The sequence below is a fragment of the Bombus terrestris genome, unplaced genomic scaffold, assembly GCF_910591885.1.
Source record: "Bombus terrestris unplaced genomic scaffold, iyBomTerr1.2, whole genome shotgun sequence".
NCBI lineage: Eukaryota > Metazoa > Arthropoda > Insecta > Hymenoptera > Apidae > Bombus > Bombus terrestris.
In genome coordinates, this window is record NW_025963548.1 from 585,482 (window position 1) to 604,861 (window position 19,380).

The 19,380-nt window shown below is 41.9% G+C and overlaps 2 long non-coding RNA genes across 2 annotated transcripts; both read left to right on the plus strand.

Moving 5' to 3' along the window:
* The first annotated feature begins 945 nt into the window (after positions 1-945).
* LOC125386932 lies at positions 946-2,845 on the plus strand. Its single transcript, XR_007227540.1, has 2 exons — positions 946-1,154; positions 2,052-2,845. It is a non-coding gene; the product is annotated as an uncharacterized LOC125386932 (long non-coding RNA).
* Positions 2,846-3,308: 463 nt separating this feature from the next.
* On the plus strand, positions 3,309-4,096 carry LOC125386933. The gene is made up of 2 exons (XR_007227541.1): positions 3,309-3,476; positions 3,555-4,096. It is a non-coding gene; the product is annotated as an uncharacterized LOC125386933 (long non-coding RNA).
* Positions 4,097-19,380: the final 15,284 nt, after the last annotated feature.

The window sequence follows — 19,380 nt, forward strand, 5'->3', positions numbered from 1 at the left end:
CAAGCACTAAGATTTTCACATACAATTAAATTATTAACTTGTGTTCTATTTACTAAATTTAGTTTTCTAGTTTATTACCCAAATTCTAGTTAATTGTAAATTTCAATGTTTATAATAAATAATTAAAAATAATTAAAAAATTTCTTCAATCATTTAATATCGCGCAAAAGAATTGCTATAATTTATAACGATTTGTGCTTTGAATAGTCAATCAATAGAGTTCAATCTACCGAAAAATTATTTCGTCCATAGCGATCGTCAGCGATAGATACGCGCCGTAAGTACGGACGGCATAGGCCGCGAGTATTCAGCACTCAAAGGTTAAGAGTAAAGGTTGGTCGGTAATACGATATGCTTACAATTTTATATACCTTTCAGGTTCGTTCATAGAATATGCAATAGAGAAAGAACGACTAATATTGGAAGTAAAAGAAGTAAAAAGAAGAATGCCTGAAGATGTGAGGGTGCACCTGATTGTCATTGGATTACCTATCGAAATCCAAGATAAAATCGAAAGAGAAAGTATACAGTCAACAAATAACCTAATGGGAATTTTGGGACAATATGAAGATTGGAGAAACTGATTCCATAAAAATTATCCGTGCAGATCGATGCCCAGTAATGACATCCAAAGAAATTCGAGTATGCGAGAAAGAAGAAAATTAAATTAATTTTCACCTCGACAGACTGTCCATCCTCCAATGGACTAAACGAGAGGGTAAATCAGACATTAGTAAACAGCATCAGATGTAAGATCAATTCGAAAAAAAAAGAGAAACTGGACAAAAATCGCAGAAGAAAGCGTAGAAGAGTACAATAACACCAGACTGTAATGGGATTTGCCCCAAATCATTTACTGTATGGAAAAATGATTGAAATCGTCCTTAAGGGAATAATGGAGAATAAGATAAACCTAAAAAGAGACAGAGGAGAAGCATTCAAAAACTCAACAAGAAATTTCGAAATCAACAAACAAAAATACGATAAAAAAGAAGAGAACACGAATTTCGCCTGTTTCGCTGTGGATTCGTTTAGTGCCGCAAGAGAAACAAACAGTTGCTTTTTCCGTCGCAGTAAATTCATTCGTTTCACGGATCACTGTGTAGCTATGCATATATGGCCAGGTGGGAAAAGCACGAAACTAGTTTGAAATGGTAGGCAGTTTCTTTGAAAGAGCTATGCCCCACTCGACCGGAATTATAAAATCAGAGTCGAGTGTTTGCACCAAATATTTGGTCGGAGAACGAAATGGCAGGGAGGAGAGAAAGAGAGAGAGAGAGAGAGAGAGAGAGAGAGAGAGAAAGAGAGAGGGATGGGGAGAGGGGCGAGAAAACGCCTCCATTCGAGGCCACACGGTGTACACTTCACTGATCCATATTTCAGAAGACGGCCAACTTTCGTGTATTCAAAATTCAAACACATGTTCGAATCGAGTCGCGAAACTCCAATATCGAACCACCGGGACGATATTTCATATTCCATCAACAAGTCTTTTCGAATATTACATTTTTATTTGCCTCCTGGTGTTATGTAACAGCATGTTCTGTAATTCAAGTCGAGTGGTTTTCCCAGATACGAAAATTGTATTTGACGTCGTTCAAGGGAACACACTAACTTTAGAGTTTGAAACAGTGAATTTATTTTTTGTAATTTTTGTGAAATTACTGATATCAGTTCAAATTTGTGACAAAATTACGGAAATAAATACGCGGGAAATTCTTAATTTTTATTCTAACATTTCTCTTAGATATTTTCGAAACTATGGTTCTTTACCCGGTCGTTATAACATCTACGGAACTATCGGTGAATTTGTTCAAGAAGGAATATATTTTACACAATGCACTCTACAATGTAGAACAGGATTTAAATCATGATTTATTCAGTTATTCACGACTTCCTTATTCTCTCTCCATCCTCTTTATTGCTTAATCCTTCATTGTGTCATCGGTATTTAACAATTTGCGTATTATGTGGTTGAAATAGCGGTTCAAGTAACCGCAAAATGAGTTCCATTTACCACTGTTGAAGGCGACTAAGAAATTTTAATTAAGGCCAACTACGATGGTACGTATGGACGTTTGAATATTCGCACAGTGGATAAATTCCCGGCGACGAGGACTCGTTCAAGCATGTCAACTCTTTATCTTAAACCGTTTTAATTACGATGGGACACGGAGTGGAATCCGCTAAGTCGATATGTGCAGATGGCATTGACGTGCAGCTCAATACAACTACAATCACGTGAATGAAGTAAGTCTGTTCGTGGCTCCTTATTCTACTGCGAGAGTCCTTGCGTTTTGAGTATTCTCAGAAGAATCATAATGCAACGAAACGTAGCTATTACCACGCTTTTTAGCTTCAATAATTCTTATACAAGGTATTTTCTATTTTGTCGTTAAAAAGGTAAGGGAATTTTCAAGCGAAAATAAGAGAAATCTGTTGTAGCGAATTTCACAGTAAACGCTTTATTACAAAGTTATCAGCCAATATCGAACACAGTTTGAAATATAAAATATGCGCATGGGAACAAATTTGTTGTTGCAGAATATATAAAAGTAACAACGCAGGAAGAATTAACACAACTAATTAATAAGTTAGTTGTTTATATTTGATAATATTCTCGCGATATCTTCAATATAATAAATTTGATTTATTTATTTATGATTTATGACGAGTTGGTCGACTATTTTTACACATTTACATTTGTGGGAATTTTCAAGCTGCAAAAATACACAGAATATAAAACATAAAAAATGTATTTGAGTATTTTATTTACAAGTTCATGTCAGGTCTTACTAACGAAATGTTGTTATTTGTTATATTTAATAAATAAAATAATTCTCTACCTCGGGTGCATTTTTTAAATCAATTTTATATCCATAAAAAATATGCATTTGCATAAATAGTTTACTGCTAAATTTTATGTAATATCTTTTTCTTATTTTCACTTGTAGATTATGCTCTCATAGTTTGACTAAAAAAATTTTACGTTTTACACACCCTACGTGCGATACATATATCACATAAACGAATTATAACTCGGCTAACATTTCTCACACGTTAATTTGGAAAAATATCGGCGATCGTACAGCAATAGAGTCAATAGGGGATCTTTTCGCTTGAAAGATCGACGAGCAACTCTTTAATTCGCTACAATCTGCAGTTGTTTCAATATTTAACCGTATCGTGATACGTTTTAGTCCGTTTGTATACAATCTGTATGAAACAGAATCATAAAGCTTTTAATCCTGTTCAAGCAATCTAATGAACCATAATGGCATGCATTCCTTTATTGTGAATTCTGCCGTAAAAACAATAGATGTTATGAATATTTCTCATACTCTTTCTCGATTTACGTGCACATGGATTAATAAATATCTATAATAATTGTTTCGAGAACCTAAACACCCACGGAAGATATCAATTTGGGCCAGAAAAAGAACTCCACCAGTGAAAAACAGCATCGATCTCAAAAAGTAAAATTCTAGCAGTAAAAAGAAAACAGCACACGCGTAACAAAAAGGACGATCTAACAATAAAAATAAATGTTTAAGTGGGCGTAACAATATCAGGAGGATTTTAGAAATGAGAGAGACACTTTGACGATTACGAATAGAAGAAATTACAACAATACCAGGAAATAGTAGAAAAACCAACGTAAAGATACAAAATCAAACGGATATCATCGATCAAAAGGCGCAGAGATTGCTAAAAGAGATTGCAACGATAAATGAAGGTATTGGAGAAGAAAATTCTATCGACGAAAGAGATAGAAAGAAAGAAAGAACGTGAAAAGGAGAGGGGCGAATTGCACGATGTCTTGACTCGGAAATGATCTGCAAATTCCTAAGATATTCTAGGGTTTATAGGGGCGTATGCCAGAAATCCAAGGACGACTTAAGGTACAATGGAATTGAACTATAAAGTTTTCAACGCGAAAGTACGATAGTACCATCTACGTATACATGTTACACATCGATATCATGTTATGCGTGTAACTGAATGTCGCTTGCATCCACCCATCACCTTCTGCCATTACAATTATATTAACTTTCCATGAATATCATCGCAATAAATCAAGAATCTATTTAATGCACCGTAGCTGTAACATTTCTATGCGAACTTATATTCAGCGATTCCTTATCGGTAGAATATATTAATTTCCATCGAGATCTGATCGATGGAATGAATTATGCTTGGTTACCGCGTGACGGCCACCTCGACATCAACGTGGTAAACGACGTCAATGGTGAAACTTGATCAGGTGGATCGAAATCGAAGGATCACCGATTCACAGGGGTAGCTTGCTATATCGCGACCGGTCGACGGCTGGTGGGGGTTGCTTTCTGGGTCGCACTTTCTGATGTGGGTAGAGCAACCACCGCCAGTAGTATCGCGGTGAAGAGCAGACGCGGTTGTCTTCTACCTTTCTCGCCGATTTCTTGGTTTTCGTTCAGTATCCGCTACGGCTACCCTCGAAACGACGTTCATCAATCGTAAGTAAATTGTCACTATTCTACGACACGTAAATTCCTCGAGACATTTGAATCTTCCCTCCCGGATTTTCGCTCCGTTTGTCACTTTGCCTCCTTTTGTCCTTTCGCGCGTCTTGTGTGATCAATGTCCCTATGTGCCAAACCGTTGGTTTGTGACACACATTTACGCGTCCCTCGCTCGCTGCGCTCGCTCGAAAACTATAGCCTAACCTAAAACCAATCCCTCTTGCGTTCGTTATTCGATAAGGAGGCGACTTATTTCAAATTTGCGAACGTGTCGGATCGGTTGTGAGGTTGGACTAGATTTTTACGAGAGCGCGGAGCGAGCGAGCAACGATTACAATTTCCAAGCTGTACATATTCCTTATATTGCCTTGCATCTATTTCCTGTTATTGCCTAAATTTCTGAGCGATTTAGGACCACACGTTGCACTGTACTATGTGGAAATATCACTATTTATGTAAAACTATTGATAAACTGTAAACTTTTGTCAGTATGCAGTTCGATAGAGACTTCCGGCTCCTCGGGCTGGTGCGAATATTTCAATGTCCCTATGTGCCAAACCGTTGGTTTGTGACACACCTTTACGCTTCCCGCGCTCGCAGCGCTCGCTCCAAAACTATGGCCTAATCTAAAACCAAGCCCTCTTGCGTTCGTTATACGATAAGGAGGCGACTTCTTTCAAATTTGCGAACGTGTCGGATCGGTTGTGAGGTTGGACTAGATTTTTACGAGCGAGCGGAGCGAGCGAGCAACGATCACAATTTGCAAGGTATACATATACCTTATATTGCCTTGCATATATTTCGTGTTAGTACCTAATTTTGTCAGCCACTTCGGACATCACATTGGACTGTAGTATGTGGAAATAGTACTATTTATGTGAAACTATTCACAAACTGTAAACATTTGTCAGCAGGCAATAGGATAAAGACTTCCGGCTCCTCGGGCTGGTGCGAATATTTCAATGTCCCTATGTGCCCAACCGTTGGTTTGTGACACACCTTTACGCGTCCCGCGCTCGCTGCGCTCGCTCGAAAACTATAGCCTAACCTAAAACCAAGCCCTCGTGCATTCGTTATTCGATAGGGAGGCGACTTATTTCAAATTTGCTAACGTGTCGGATCGGTTGGGAGGTTGGACTAGATCTTTACGAGCGAGCGGAGCGAGCGAGCAACGATTACAATTTCCAAGCTATACACATTCCTTATTTTGCCTTGCATATATTTCCTGTTATTGCCTAATTTTCTGAGCGACTTCGGACCACACGTTGCACTGTATTATGTGGAAATATTACTATTTATGTAAAACTATTGATAAACTGTAAACTTTTGTCAGTACGCAGTTCGATAGAGACTTCCGGCTCCTCGGGCTGGTGCGAATATTTCAATGTCACTATGTGCCAAACCGTTGGTTTGTGACACACCTTTACGCGTCCCTCGATCGCTGCGCTCGCTCGAAAACTATAGCCTTACCTAAAAACAAGCCCTCTTGCGTTCGTTATTCGATACGGAGGCGACATATTTAACATTTGCTAACGTGTCGGATCGGTTGTGAGGTTGGACTAGATTTTTACGAGCGAGCGAGGAACGATTACAATTTCCAAGCTATACATATTACTTATATTGCCTTGCATATATTACCTGTTATTGCCTAATTTTGTCTGCGATTGTGGACCTCACGTTGCACTGTACTATGTGAAAATATTACTATTTATGTAAAACTATTGATAAACTGTAATCTTTTGTCAGTACGCAGTTCGATAAAGACTTCTGGCTCCTCGGGCAGGTGCGAATATTTCAATGTCCCTATGTGCCAAACCGTTGGTTTGTGACACACCTTTACGCTTCCCGCGCTCGCAGCGCTCGCTCCAAAACTATGGCCTAATCTAAAACCAAGCCCTCTTGCGTTCGTTATTCGATAAGGAGGCGACTTCTTTCAAATTTGCGAACGTGTCGGATCGGTTGTGAGGTTGGACTAGATTTTTACGAGCGAGCGGTACGAGCGAGCAACGATTACAATTTCCACGCTATACATATACCTTATATTGCCTTGCATGTATTTCCTGTTATTGCCTAATTTTGTTAGCGATTTCGGACCTCATGTTGCACTGTACTATGTGGAAATATCACTATTTATGTAAAACTATTGATAAACTGTAAACTTTTGTCAGTACGTAGTTCGATAAAGACTTCCGGCTCCTCGGGCTGGTGCGAATATTTCAATGTCCCTATGTGCCCAACCGTTGGTTTGTGACACACCTTTACGCGTCCCTCGATCGCTGCGCTCGCTCGAAAACTATAGCCTTACCTAAAAACAAGCCCTCTTGCGTTCGTTATTCGATAAGGAGGCGACATATTTAACATTTGCTAACGTGTCGGATCGGTTGTGAGGTTGGACTAGATTTTTACGAGCGAGCGGTACGAGCGAGCAACGATTACAATTTCCACGCTATACATATACCTTATATTGCCTTGCATGTATTTCCTGTTATTGACTAATTTTGTTAGCGATTTCGGACCTCATGTTGCACTGTACTATGTGGAAATATCACTATTTATGTAAAACTATTGATAAACTGTAAACTTTTGTCAGTACGTAGTTCGATAAAGACTTCCGGCTCCTCGGGCTGGTGCGAATATTTCAATGTCCCTATGTGCCCAACCGTTGGTTTGTGACACACCTTTACGCGTCCCGCGCTCGCTGCGCTCGCTCGAAAACTATAGCCTAACCTAAAACCAAGCCCTCTTGCGTTCGTTATTCGATAAGGAGGCGACTTCTTTCAAATTTGCGAACGTGTCGGATCGGTTGTGAGGTTGGACTAGATTTTTACGAGCGAGCGGTACGAGCGAGCAACGATTACAATTTCCACGCTATACATATACCTTATATTGCCTTGCATGTATTTCCTGTTATTGCCTAATTTTGTCAGCGATTTCGGACCTCATGTTGCACTGTACTATGTGGAAATATTACTATTTATGTAAAACTATTGATAAACTGTAAACTTTTTTCAGTACGCAATTCGATAAATTGGAAATTGTGTTGGAAATCAAGCGTAGATTAAAGTTAAAGTGAGGGTAAGTTTGTGTTACGATACTCTGCTCTATTGATATTTCTAGGTATGTGTGGAATTTCTGGCGCCCAATTCAAAGATAAAAGCTGCACGTTCGATCGGTAAAACTGTCGATCAACTCCTAACGTTCCGACGCAGTTACGTTGCACAATGTGTACATTTTAATCGATAAACTTGCATGTATCGCGTAAATGATGTTTTTGTAAAAACGGTGCGTGCTTTTCATCGATTTTATTGGCTACGGGCAATCTGTTCCATAGAGTCTATTTAGATTAAACCACAGTTTTCCGTCGCGTGAGACCAGACCGCAGCATCTAACAATGCGATGTCTATAGTCACGTCATTGCATTACACGCCCCCCTCGTCGGTTAAACGATCAATTTTAATTACGCGCACGAAATTGTGCCGCTAATTTAACGAGTAACTGACATGCCAGATCTCGTCACTAATCTTCTTGTTCGACACTCAACGATGTCTCCTACGTTTTATTCAAATTGTATGCAAATACGCGTTGGATAGTTATCGCTCCGACGAAGTTACCGCGCGGACCACGACATCTATGTTCGATATCAACGTGAAAATTCAACGACACGAACTTTGAATCGCACACAAGAGGTTAAGAATTTGCAGTTTGCTTTGCATTTTCTAACTAATATAACTAGACAGAAGCTGAACTATCTAAGGATGATAGAGCGGATGTCTATTTCTGGAAATTGAATTATTATTTTATCGCTAGATAAGAAGAAACATTCACTGGCGAATACTCCCTTACACTCACGCATGCACTAGCTGTACACACATGCACATATCTTAACCTAAGCCTACGTGTCTCGTAAGAACTGTATCATCTCGTTGTTGTCTGCTGATTTTAAAACTAAACAGAAGCTGTATTCCTTTAAACTATTTAGAATGTAATATTTATCCTAACTCATACATTAACGCTACAATTAATAAATTCAAAGAACGCCGTGTCGGGGATAGCAGAGCGTAGGTAGAGATTTCTACCAAAGCTATTAGTCGAGAAATTCTGATTAATTAACATTACAAGTGACAATTTCCTAGAGAGAAACAAATCAGAATTATTTTGTCGTGTTAGAGTACGTAGGGGTATTTTGTAATTTGCATTTATCCGGTATAACTTAATATATGGAAATTTATATTTCTATTCGTGCTTTTAAATTTTGTTCATTATATTTGTCTTAATCTTGTTTCGATTAAGATTTTCATTAGAATATTTCTATACGAGTCTACCGTGTTATCTGTGTGACAGATTCAATAACAAATTATGATTGTTCTTTCGAAATAGAATTGTGACACAATTGTTGAATAGGAAATTTTCTAACTTGCATCCTTGTGGTGAAAAATTTATATGCTTTTCAATCTGAAAATTTTACTTAAAGGTAACTCGCCTTTCCTTTAGAACTTATGCTTTTCGTTGAATTTTGATCGATTTTCATTGTGAATTACTACGCTAATTTTGTGCAGAGAAACAAACACAGATTTGTACTTTTGATAGAGATCTGTTTTATGTTAAATGAAAAATTCCTACGTAAAGGTTTCGTCCATGGCATTTTCCTACCGTCTTGATCGTTGAACCTCGATCGATAGAACGTCTCTAACGATATTTTAACAGTCCGGTTATTTTGATAATTGAACGTTCCACGGAGAATGATTCTCCATTACTTATTATCGTGTTTGGCCTCCTTGCTTCCGTGACGATCAATATTTGGATCGTCGCTTGCTTAGGATGCTTAAGGTTAGATTAACTCGTATTTTTATGCGTCCCCAGCTCGCGTTATCGGATCGCGCACCTTTTACGACCAATTTCCCGTTTCTTTCCGGCATTCTGCACCCGATCGCCACATTTACCGCGTCGAATCGATGAAAATGTAACACAAAGGTTGGAAAGACGGACAACGAATTACGTAACACAAAGGTTGCCAGCACCGACGAAGTATTCCGTGATGGATTCAGACAACGCGTAAGAAACCGACTCGTTCTCTCTCAGAAGCACTTTTGATTAATTTAACATCGAACTGGTCTATGAAAAGCTTTCAGAAATTACATTATTTAGGAAACAGGTGGTGCGATGCATTCGCGATTCGAACGAGATCAAAGGAATTTTCTCGAATCTTCTAATTCGATTTTAGACCGAATTAAAATAATTTGTTTGTAATTACTTCATGCAACCGTTCGTATGGACCTAATAAGGTTCAAAATTTGTGACTTTACTGTAGGAGGTTCTCCGAAGCCTTGAACATTTTGCCACGACGCCCAACCAACTGTAACAATGTTTAAACAAAAATTAAGTAATATATTCCAATATACAAGTAAAAACATATACATATGATTTATATATTTATCATACTACGCGATACACATATGTAAATACAATAGATAACATAACCTACAAATTCTTCATTTCTATGCAGGGAAAAAGTTCAGTATAAAAGAATAATACAAACAAAAATATGATGATATTGTGTACCTTTTGCAAGAAATCTTTCTTCGCTTAAAACGCAGATCGCATTCAAACACAACATAGTCGCTTCAAAAAGTGTCCAAAGTGTAAACGCCATATTATATCGATATGATGAATGATAACATTGAGAAAATCACGCAGCGCCACTAGCGTAGGGAAAGGTAAAACAGCTTCATACGCATCAAACAATCAATTTGTATTGATTAGGAACTGTCCTGCCATCTTCTGTGTTCAGCTGGAAACTAGCAATTAAAAAAGTGGTGTTATGCGGGAAATTTGAATTAAAATTTATTTTTACTATGTCAAAATATATTTAGAGTAATCTCGAGCGATTTAAACATCGCCGGTTGTTGATTGACGATGGAAATTTCCACGTCCCCTGCTCGTATTTCCTTTGTTTCCTCTTCCTCTGCGGCGACCACGTGTTGATCCAAGCCACAAACTGTTACTGCTTCCGGCTTCGACGCCACTTTGACACTCTCTCGCAAAATGTCCTACTCTTCCACATCTGAAGCATCCTTCCTTTTTTGCAGAAAAGGAGTTGGTTTGCATTTCTCCTCGATTGGACTTATTTTTCTTCTCCGCTATTTCAATTTTATTTTTTAAATACGCTACCATTTGATTTTCGGCTTTCAGTGCACCTACTATATCCGCTATCTAGCTGTAATCTTCGGGTAACGTATTCAGCATGTAAGTTAGTTTTTCCCTCTCACTCACTTGTGCACCCGCACATTTTAATTCGATTATTAATTTTTCGAAATCGCTAAAGAACGATGCTGAATCACTGTAATTCTCAAGTTTTATCTTTTCCAATCTCCTTCTGCATACGACCTGTAGTGCCGTCGACTCTTTCAAGTACATTTCATCAAACTTTTTTACTATCTCATACGCCGTTTTTTCTTCTCTAATATATTCCAATGGTCTATTTGTGACGGCACTATAAATTATATTTATTGTCTTTAGATCCTTTTTGTCCCAGTCTTCATTGTCTGTTTCTGTCTTCACCCTAGTTGTGACAATCTCGCATTCTTTATATCTGAGAAACATCGTTATTCTTTGCTTCCACATACCGTAATCCTCACTATCGAAAATAGGTATCATGATTTCCGATCTATCCATTTTAAATGATTCCTTATCTCTTATTCAAGCGTTCCTTCGTGCTCGAAATGTATTTTTCCTCTTTGTAACCTTTGAACGTTTCTTTCCTTACTGAAGACTCACTCGATATAACTCGCAATATTGAAAACCATGCACCAAAATAACTGGCAAAACTATGAACCACGCTCTGCTACCATGTAAAGATATAGAATGGATTCGGAAATACAAATAATTCCCTTTATTTAGCTCACAACAGTTATACATATATCTTATACTCTAAAGACCTCGAAATCCTACTCGCACGCACGCTTGTTGCCAACCGACTCTTCCAGATACTTGTAACGACTGACTCTTGTCTTTTGTCCCAACTAAGGCCTGGACGTCCTCTGACGCTTACACACACATTCACATGTACAGTGTAAATGTATTATGTTCCTAACAGCCACGAACAGATCGAATACCTTATTTCTGTTAGGATAATCGGGGTGGTTCAATTAAGTATACACTGATTTAACAGGTATAAATTACAGTTCATTCAAACAACTTGATTAGAGAAATGTAAACTGCTAGAGCATAATTAGGAACGTGACGCTAGGCAAATGCCTCCGCGATCAACAGCTAAAGGACGTCGAAGACCTCATGACAAACCCCCCCAGACACGGGACGCTAGGATACCGACACTGCCTGGCGAAAATCGATCGTTTTTCGCGTTAGACCGAAGCCGTTCCCATCGCCGACATGGAGGCGGCAACCGTTGCTTCAGCCCTCCTTTCCACGTGGATATTCCGTTTCGACGTACCTTTAAGGATAAGGACTGATCAAGGACGCCAGTTCGAATCAAACTTATTTAACGAATTATGCCTGTTCCTCAGCATTAGGCATTTACGAACGACAGCCTATCACCCCGCGACCAACGGGATGGTAGAGCGCCTGCCCCGACAACTGAAAGCAGCAATCAAATGCCACGATACGAGCAACTGTGTAGAAATCTTGCCAATAGTTTTATTAGGCATACGAACAGCTATTACGGACGTGAAAACGTCGACAGCCGAAATGGTTTATGGCACCAGCATACGATTGCCGGCAGAATTCTGTGTACCAACGAAGCAACAGGCCAAGTCGAAATACGGAAGCCGTCTAAAACTACGGATAGAAAAGATCAGGCCTCACCCGATTACGCGACACGGCGAAAAAGAAACCTCCGTGTTCCACTCGAAACATCGTCTTACGTATTTCTACGTCACGATGCCATCGGAAACCCCTTACAACCACCCTACGGCGGACCGCATCAATGTATATCGAGAGCAAAAAGTACCATTGCTATTGAAGTTAGCAACAAGAACGTAATCGTACCCGTAGACCGTTCGAAACGCGTGAATTTTTATTGCACGATAACACTGACCACCATTACAGCGAAAATCGCGAAGTAATAATACCACCTGATGTTTGAAACGAGAAAAACAAAGACGACTCAGGAATTCATCACTCCAGGCGCGGGCAGAAAAGTTCGCTTCCCTGATCGTTCCCAGCCAGGCCGTCGATAAGCTAATGCGTAAGAACTACCAGCGACATAAATATAAATCGGAGATGAAAGAACACGGGAATCTTCCGTTTGGAATTTTGGGAAAATCCCGTAACATTGTAATCTAGATTCTACCATAACTGTAATTCAACAATCGTAGCCATCCAGTCCGATTGTAATTGTTCGAAACTTGTGTAGTATCGTGGGCAAAAGGCCCAAAACAGCGGCCGAACCGTATACAAAGTGGCGAGGGCCGTGGCGCCGTCGAGTACATCAATGTGTCGTCGGTCTTTTCAAGTGGACAGTTTTGTGGAAAGAGCCTGCGTGACCCTGGCCACGGGGTTTCGGGACATGTGTTCGATGGGACGAGAAAAGACAAAGAGACGCTAAGGGTAGAGTTAGTTGAGACGCCAGCGAGAACGAATGCAAAAGGCGTGCAGTATGAGTTGAGAAGCGAGAGCGTGCGAGTGCAGATGCCGAAGACGAGAGTTGTAGAGTTGCTAGCGTTGTAGAGAGATCGAGTTGTTAGTTATAGAGTTGCGAGAGTGATTTGAACGGAATAAGACTTTTGAGTTTTAGTTCAAGTTGAACATTTATCGTTCTCTGTCCAATTAATCTTTGTTATTTTTATTTATCTTAATAAATAGTATTAGGAGAATTTTACAAACCTAAATTATCCTAATCCTATCCCTTTTTCGATACTACAAATTGGGGGCTCGTCCGGGATTGAAACCAGACAGAGAACGACACGTTTAACGGAACTAATTGTGCTGAAAAAAAAAGAGTTGAAAATGGCAAATTGTGAAGAGGAACAGTTTTCGACTGAAGAGGTTTCGACGCTGGAGGAGCTAAGAAATAAGCTCGCAAGTCTGAATCTGCCGATATCAGGTTCGAAGTCAGTGCTGATGGCCAGGCTGAACCGAGCGTATAAGGCTGGTCAATCAACTTCGAAGGAATCGAAGCGCGATGAGGAATCGGTAAATCAGCGAAACCTAAGGAGTGGGCAGAGAGCTGAGCGCGATCAGGATGGAGACGAAGACCTCGAGAAGCTGAGGACGAAGGAGTTGAGAGCGCGCCTCGCTAGCTTGGGGTTAAAGGTCACAGGGAGAAAATCTGAACTACGCGCACGGCTACAGGCGGCCCTGGAAGGAGACAACGTATCGTCGGAAGAAGAAAGCGACGACGAAAGTGACAATGAAGAAGATGAGAGAGACGTAATAAAACACGAGGGAGGTACGCGAGCGATGTGCTCGGACCGTGATGAATATCGCCAGAAGGCAGGTACCGTCTCGGTATTAAGCTTTAAAGACGTCGAAGACGCATTAGAATTGTTTAGCGGCGACAAAGGTGAAAACGTGGAGCGATGGTTCGAATCATTCGAAGAAGTCGTGGACACGTGTATGTGGTCCGACGGCCAGAAGGCAGTCTACGCGAGGAAGCTGCTGAGGGGATCGGCGAAAATATTCGCAAGCTTCGAGTGCCATGCCAGGACTTGGCATGAGCTGAAGAAGGGACTAATCAGAGAGTTCTCCAGAAAGTCCAACAGTAGGCAAGTACACAAAAAGCGTAGTGGGACGAGAAAGAAAAGCGACGAGGCGTGCTTGGCCTACATGTATCGCATGCTGGAAATAGCCAGTCATGCCGATATAGAGGAAGAAGTCAAAGTAGAGTACATCATAGACGGGATAATAGACGAAGAAGTCCATGAATCTATGCTGTATGGTGCTGCATCCATCAAGGAGCTAAGGAAGAGGCTAATCGCGTACGAGGAGCAGAAGAGCCGAAGGACGAAGTCGGTTGCGAAGCCGGCCAGAGTTGAGAGAAACAACAGTCCCAGTCAAGGTGAAAGTGCGAGAAAGACGCGTTGCTACAATTGCGGCGATAAAGCACATGTAATCGCGGATTGCCCGAACAGATCGAGAGGTCCTAAGTGTTTCAAGTGTAGATCGTACGGACACGTCGCATCGAAATGCAGCGATCTGGGTAAGTCCCCTAAAGAGGTTTGTAATACACAAAAGTCGCTGCGAGCGGTTTGTAAGAGTGTTAGAATTGGAAATTGCGAACTGAGCGCGTTGATAGATACCGGTAGCGAATTAACCCTGATGCGGGCGGATCAACATGCCAAAATTGGAGCGCCCAAATTAATTCGGGAAATTATCGAGTTTCGCAGTATCGGATCCGAGAACAATCTTACGCTCGGGAAATTTTCAACGGATATTGTCATAGATGATGAGTTATATCATATAACGGTGCATGTAGTTCCGAACACTATGATGCACCGTTCGTTGATAATAGGCACAGACTTCCTGGATACCGTTGAGATGAACAGGAGGAGGGGAGATATCTCCATTTTCAGATTAAAAGACGAAAACTCCGATGGGATTCCGGAAGTTTTTAAAGTAGACATAGAGACGGGGGCGCGTGGAGTAGATTTATCCCATATCGAAAACGTGCACCATAAGCAGGCAGTAGAGAGTTTAATCCGAAATTATAGGCCACAGAAAACGCGCGAAGTAGGAATCAAAATGAATATAATATTGCATGACGATATTCCGGTTTACGAAAGGCCGCGAAGACTATCTCCACAAGACAAGGTCGAGGTCGACAAACAGATCAAAATGTGGCTGGAGGATGGAATAATACGCCAATCACATTCCGACTATGCCAGTCCGATCGTTTTGGTCAAAAAGAAAGACGGCTCGACTAGAATTTGCGTTGATTATAGACAATTAAATAAAAAGGTAGTAAAAGATAGATACCCACTGCCCTTGATCGAAGACCAACTAGATTCGCTACAGGGCTCGAGGGTATTTAGCACGTTGGATCTTAAGAACGGATTTTTTCATGTTCCTGTTGGGGAAAGTAGCAGGAAGTATACAGCGTTCGTAGTCCTCACAGGCCAGTACGAATTCCTCAAAATGCCTTTTGGACTGTGCAATTCGCCAGCCGTCTTTCAGAAATTTATAAACGCAGTTTTTAAAGAGTTGATCGCGACAGGGGTGGTGCTGACGTACATGGACGATCTGATCGTGCCGTCGACTGACTTTTCGAGTGGAATAGAGAAACTAAGCACAGTGCTGCGTGTTGCTAGTGAACACGGACTACTCGTAAACTGGAGTAAATGTCGATTCCTACAAACGAAAATAGAATATTTGGGCCACATCATTGAGGGCGGTAATATTCAACCATCTGAATGCAAAACCAAGGCCGTCGCTAATTTCCCGGAGCCCCGATCGGCTAGAGATGTTCAGAGTTTCCTGGGCTTAGCGGGATACTTTAGGAAGTTTGTGCCCCGGTATTCTGTCATCGCGAGACCATTAACAGATCTATTAAGGAAAAATGTCCCGTTCAGGTTCGAATCGCGCGAGCGCGAAGCGTTCGGAAGCCTAAAAACCGCGTTAAGCGAGAAGCCACTGTTGAAGCTGTATCGTGTTGGAGCGGAGACTCAGCTGCATACGGATGCGTGCAGCGGGGGATACGGAGCGATCTTACTGCAACGCGACAGCGAGGACAACGTTTTTCACCCCGTGTATTATTCGAGCGGAAAAACTTCACCGGCTGAAGAGAAGTACACCAGTTACGAGCTTGAGGTTTTGGCCATCGTGAAAGCGCTGAAGAAATTCCGTGTCTACTTGCTCGGCATTCTATTCAAAATCGTTACAGATTGTCAGGTGTTCGCGTTAACAATGCGGAAAAAGGACTTGTGCGTGCGCGTCGCGAGGTGGGCGATCCTCCTAGAGGAGTTCGATTATAAGGTGGAGCATAGGCCCGCGACCAGTATGATGCATGTCGACGCGTTGAGTCGAAATCCCCTACCCGAGGTCATGCTAATAGACGAAGACGAACGAGGGATTGTCGTACGTTTGAGAGAAGCGCAGTTGCGAGAGGATGACCTGCGACAGATCCGAGACGACATAAAGCAGTACGAGGCCGACGGGTACGTCTTAAGAAACGAACTTTTGTATCGAGAAGTATCAGACACACCGCTATTGGTCGTGCCGAAGTCGATGCAAACCCAAGTGGTCCGACGAGCTCACGAACGTGGCCATTTCGGCGTTACCAAAACAGAGGCGTTGGTAAAAAGGGACTACTGGTTCCGGGGAATGCGCGAGAAAGTGGAAAGGGTGGTGCGGAGCTGCATCGACTGTATCCTTGCGGAGAGAAAGCAAGGGAAGAAGGAAGGGTTGCTAAATACCATCGACAAGGGAGAATTGCCGTTCGACACGTATCACGTCGATCATATTGGACCGTTACCCACTACAAAGAAAAGCTACCGGCATATCTTCGTAGTGATCGATGCTTTCACCAAGTTCGTCTGGTTGTACCCTACCAAATCAACGGGTTCTGCAGAGGTTATCAGCCGCTTGGAAAAACAGTCTGTTTGTTTCGGGAATCCGCGAAGGATCATCTCTGACCGTGGGACGGCGTTCACAGCTGGTGCTTTCGAGGACTATTGTAATGAGGAAGGCATAGAGCACGTGCGAACTACAACTGGAATTCCGCGGGCCAATGGTCAGGTGGAAAGAGCAAATCGGATACTTATCCCGTTGTTGACGAAGTTATCTGCACCAACGCCAGGCGAGTGGTTCAAGCACCTGGAGAAAACTCAAAAATACCTCAACGCAACTCCCAGCAGAAGCACTAGCGTTACTCCGTTCCAGTTGCTGTTTGGCACGCGGATGAGAATGCGGGACGATCCGCAGATGAGGCAGTTAGTTGAGGATGAATGGGCCGCGATGTTCCAGGAAGAACGGGATCAGTTGCGTGAAATAGCAAAGAGACGGATCGAGGAGCTTCAAACCCGCAATAGACAAACGTTCAACAAGAGACGCAAGAAGGCGACAATCTACAAAACAGGAGATCTGGTGGCGATCGAGAGGACGCAAGGCGGTCCTGGGTTAAAGCTGCATTCAAAGTTCCTTGGGCCGTATCGTGTGGTGAAAGTCCTGCGAAATGACCGCTACGTAGTGCAACGAGAAGGCGAACACGAGGGACCGCGCACGACTTCCACTGCAGCCGACCACATGAAGTGGTGGAACGTTGGCGTTAGTGATGATAATGAGAACAGTGATGAGCACATCTGAGGGCAGATGTGATTTGTCAGGAATGGCCGAGTGTAGTATCGTGGGCAAAAGGCCCAAAACAGCGGCCGAACCGTATACAAAGTGGCGAGGGCCGTGGCGCCGTCGAGTACATCAATGTGTCGTCGGTCTTTTCAAGTGGACAGTTTTGTGGAAAGAGCCTGCGTGACCCTGGCCACGGGGTTTCGGGACATGTGTTCGATGGGACGAGAAAAGACAAAGAGAAGCTAAGGGTAGAGTTAGTTGAGACGCCAGCGAGAACGAATGCAAAAGGCGTGCAGTATGAGTTGAGAAGCGAGAGCGTGCGAGTGCAGATGCCGAAGACGAGAGTTGTAGAGTTGCTAGCGTTGTAGAGAGATCGAGTTGTTAGTTATAGAGTTGCGAGAGTGATTTGAACGGAATAAGACTTTTGTGTTTTAGTTCAAGTTGAACATTTATCGTTCTCTGTCCAATTAATCTTTGTTATTTTTATTTATCTTAATAAATAGTATTAGGAGAATTTTACAAACCTAAATTATCCTAATCCTATCCCTTTTTCGATAGTACACTTGTCATACTGCCTCGAGGCGACAACCAGTCACCGAACGTAGCCGCGGTCAAGGGATGAACGTTTTGTCTAATAAAGGCATGGAGTAATTCTATAGCTGTCCTTAAATGAAATAATCGCAGCGGCACGTGACAGTAAACATTCCAACGGTTTCTGTCCCGTGTCTCGCCGCACGCAGACTCTATCCTTCGGATGAGATGATTGCCAGATGTCAACGCATCTCCACAGTATATGTTTAGCTAGCCTGAGAAATCATTATACACCTATAGCGGCACTCGTCGGTAAAATTTATAACGGTTTCGGTCGAGTGAACCCGCTACACAACAAATCGTGTTTACTGTAAGATGAGTTTATTATAGATCCGACAACCTTAGGCGGTTACCGAAGGTTAATCAAATTCCGTCGTTTTTGTCGTGATCATATGCTCTCGAGTCAACTACCCGTAAATTCAACATTTGTAAACGAGGTCGAGAGTTCAGCGTCCGTTGGGATTTTTGGAGATCATCAAAATTCAAATCCCAACGCCTTTTGTCAACTCCAACGCATATAAATATAGCGAGCAGGGTAGCGAGGTATTCTTTTTTATCGAGTGACACGAGCAGTAGCAGCTAAGTCGATACTTCTTTGCGCCCATCTATTCGTAATCACGAATCAAGACAACAAGTGTATTATACGTCTAGTGTACACGTAGGGTATATTTTAATAAACTACACAGTTAAATATACTCTTGTGTTTTTAAGCGTAAATCGCTACCATACATCTCAAACTGGTGACACCGACGTTATTTTTGTGTAAGAGGTGACAGCGATAGGCTAGTCGCAGTTTGAATATCATAGTCCGCAACTCACACAATGGAAAAGGAGAGCAAACGAACTCCAGCCGGCTCATCGTTCCGCGTGCAGCCCTTTATGCCCACCATGACCAGGATTTGGTTTTCCATTTTAGAGAAATATTTCGGGGCAGCCGGCATCTTCCACGACGATGAAAAATCCTTAGCCCTCATGGGATTCCTCGACCCACATTACCTCGCGAAGATTGAGGATACAGTGACCAACCTCCCCGCCACAGGCCAGTACG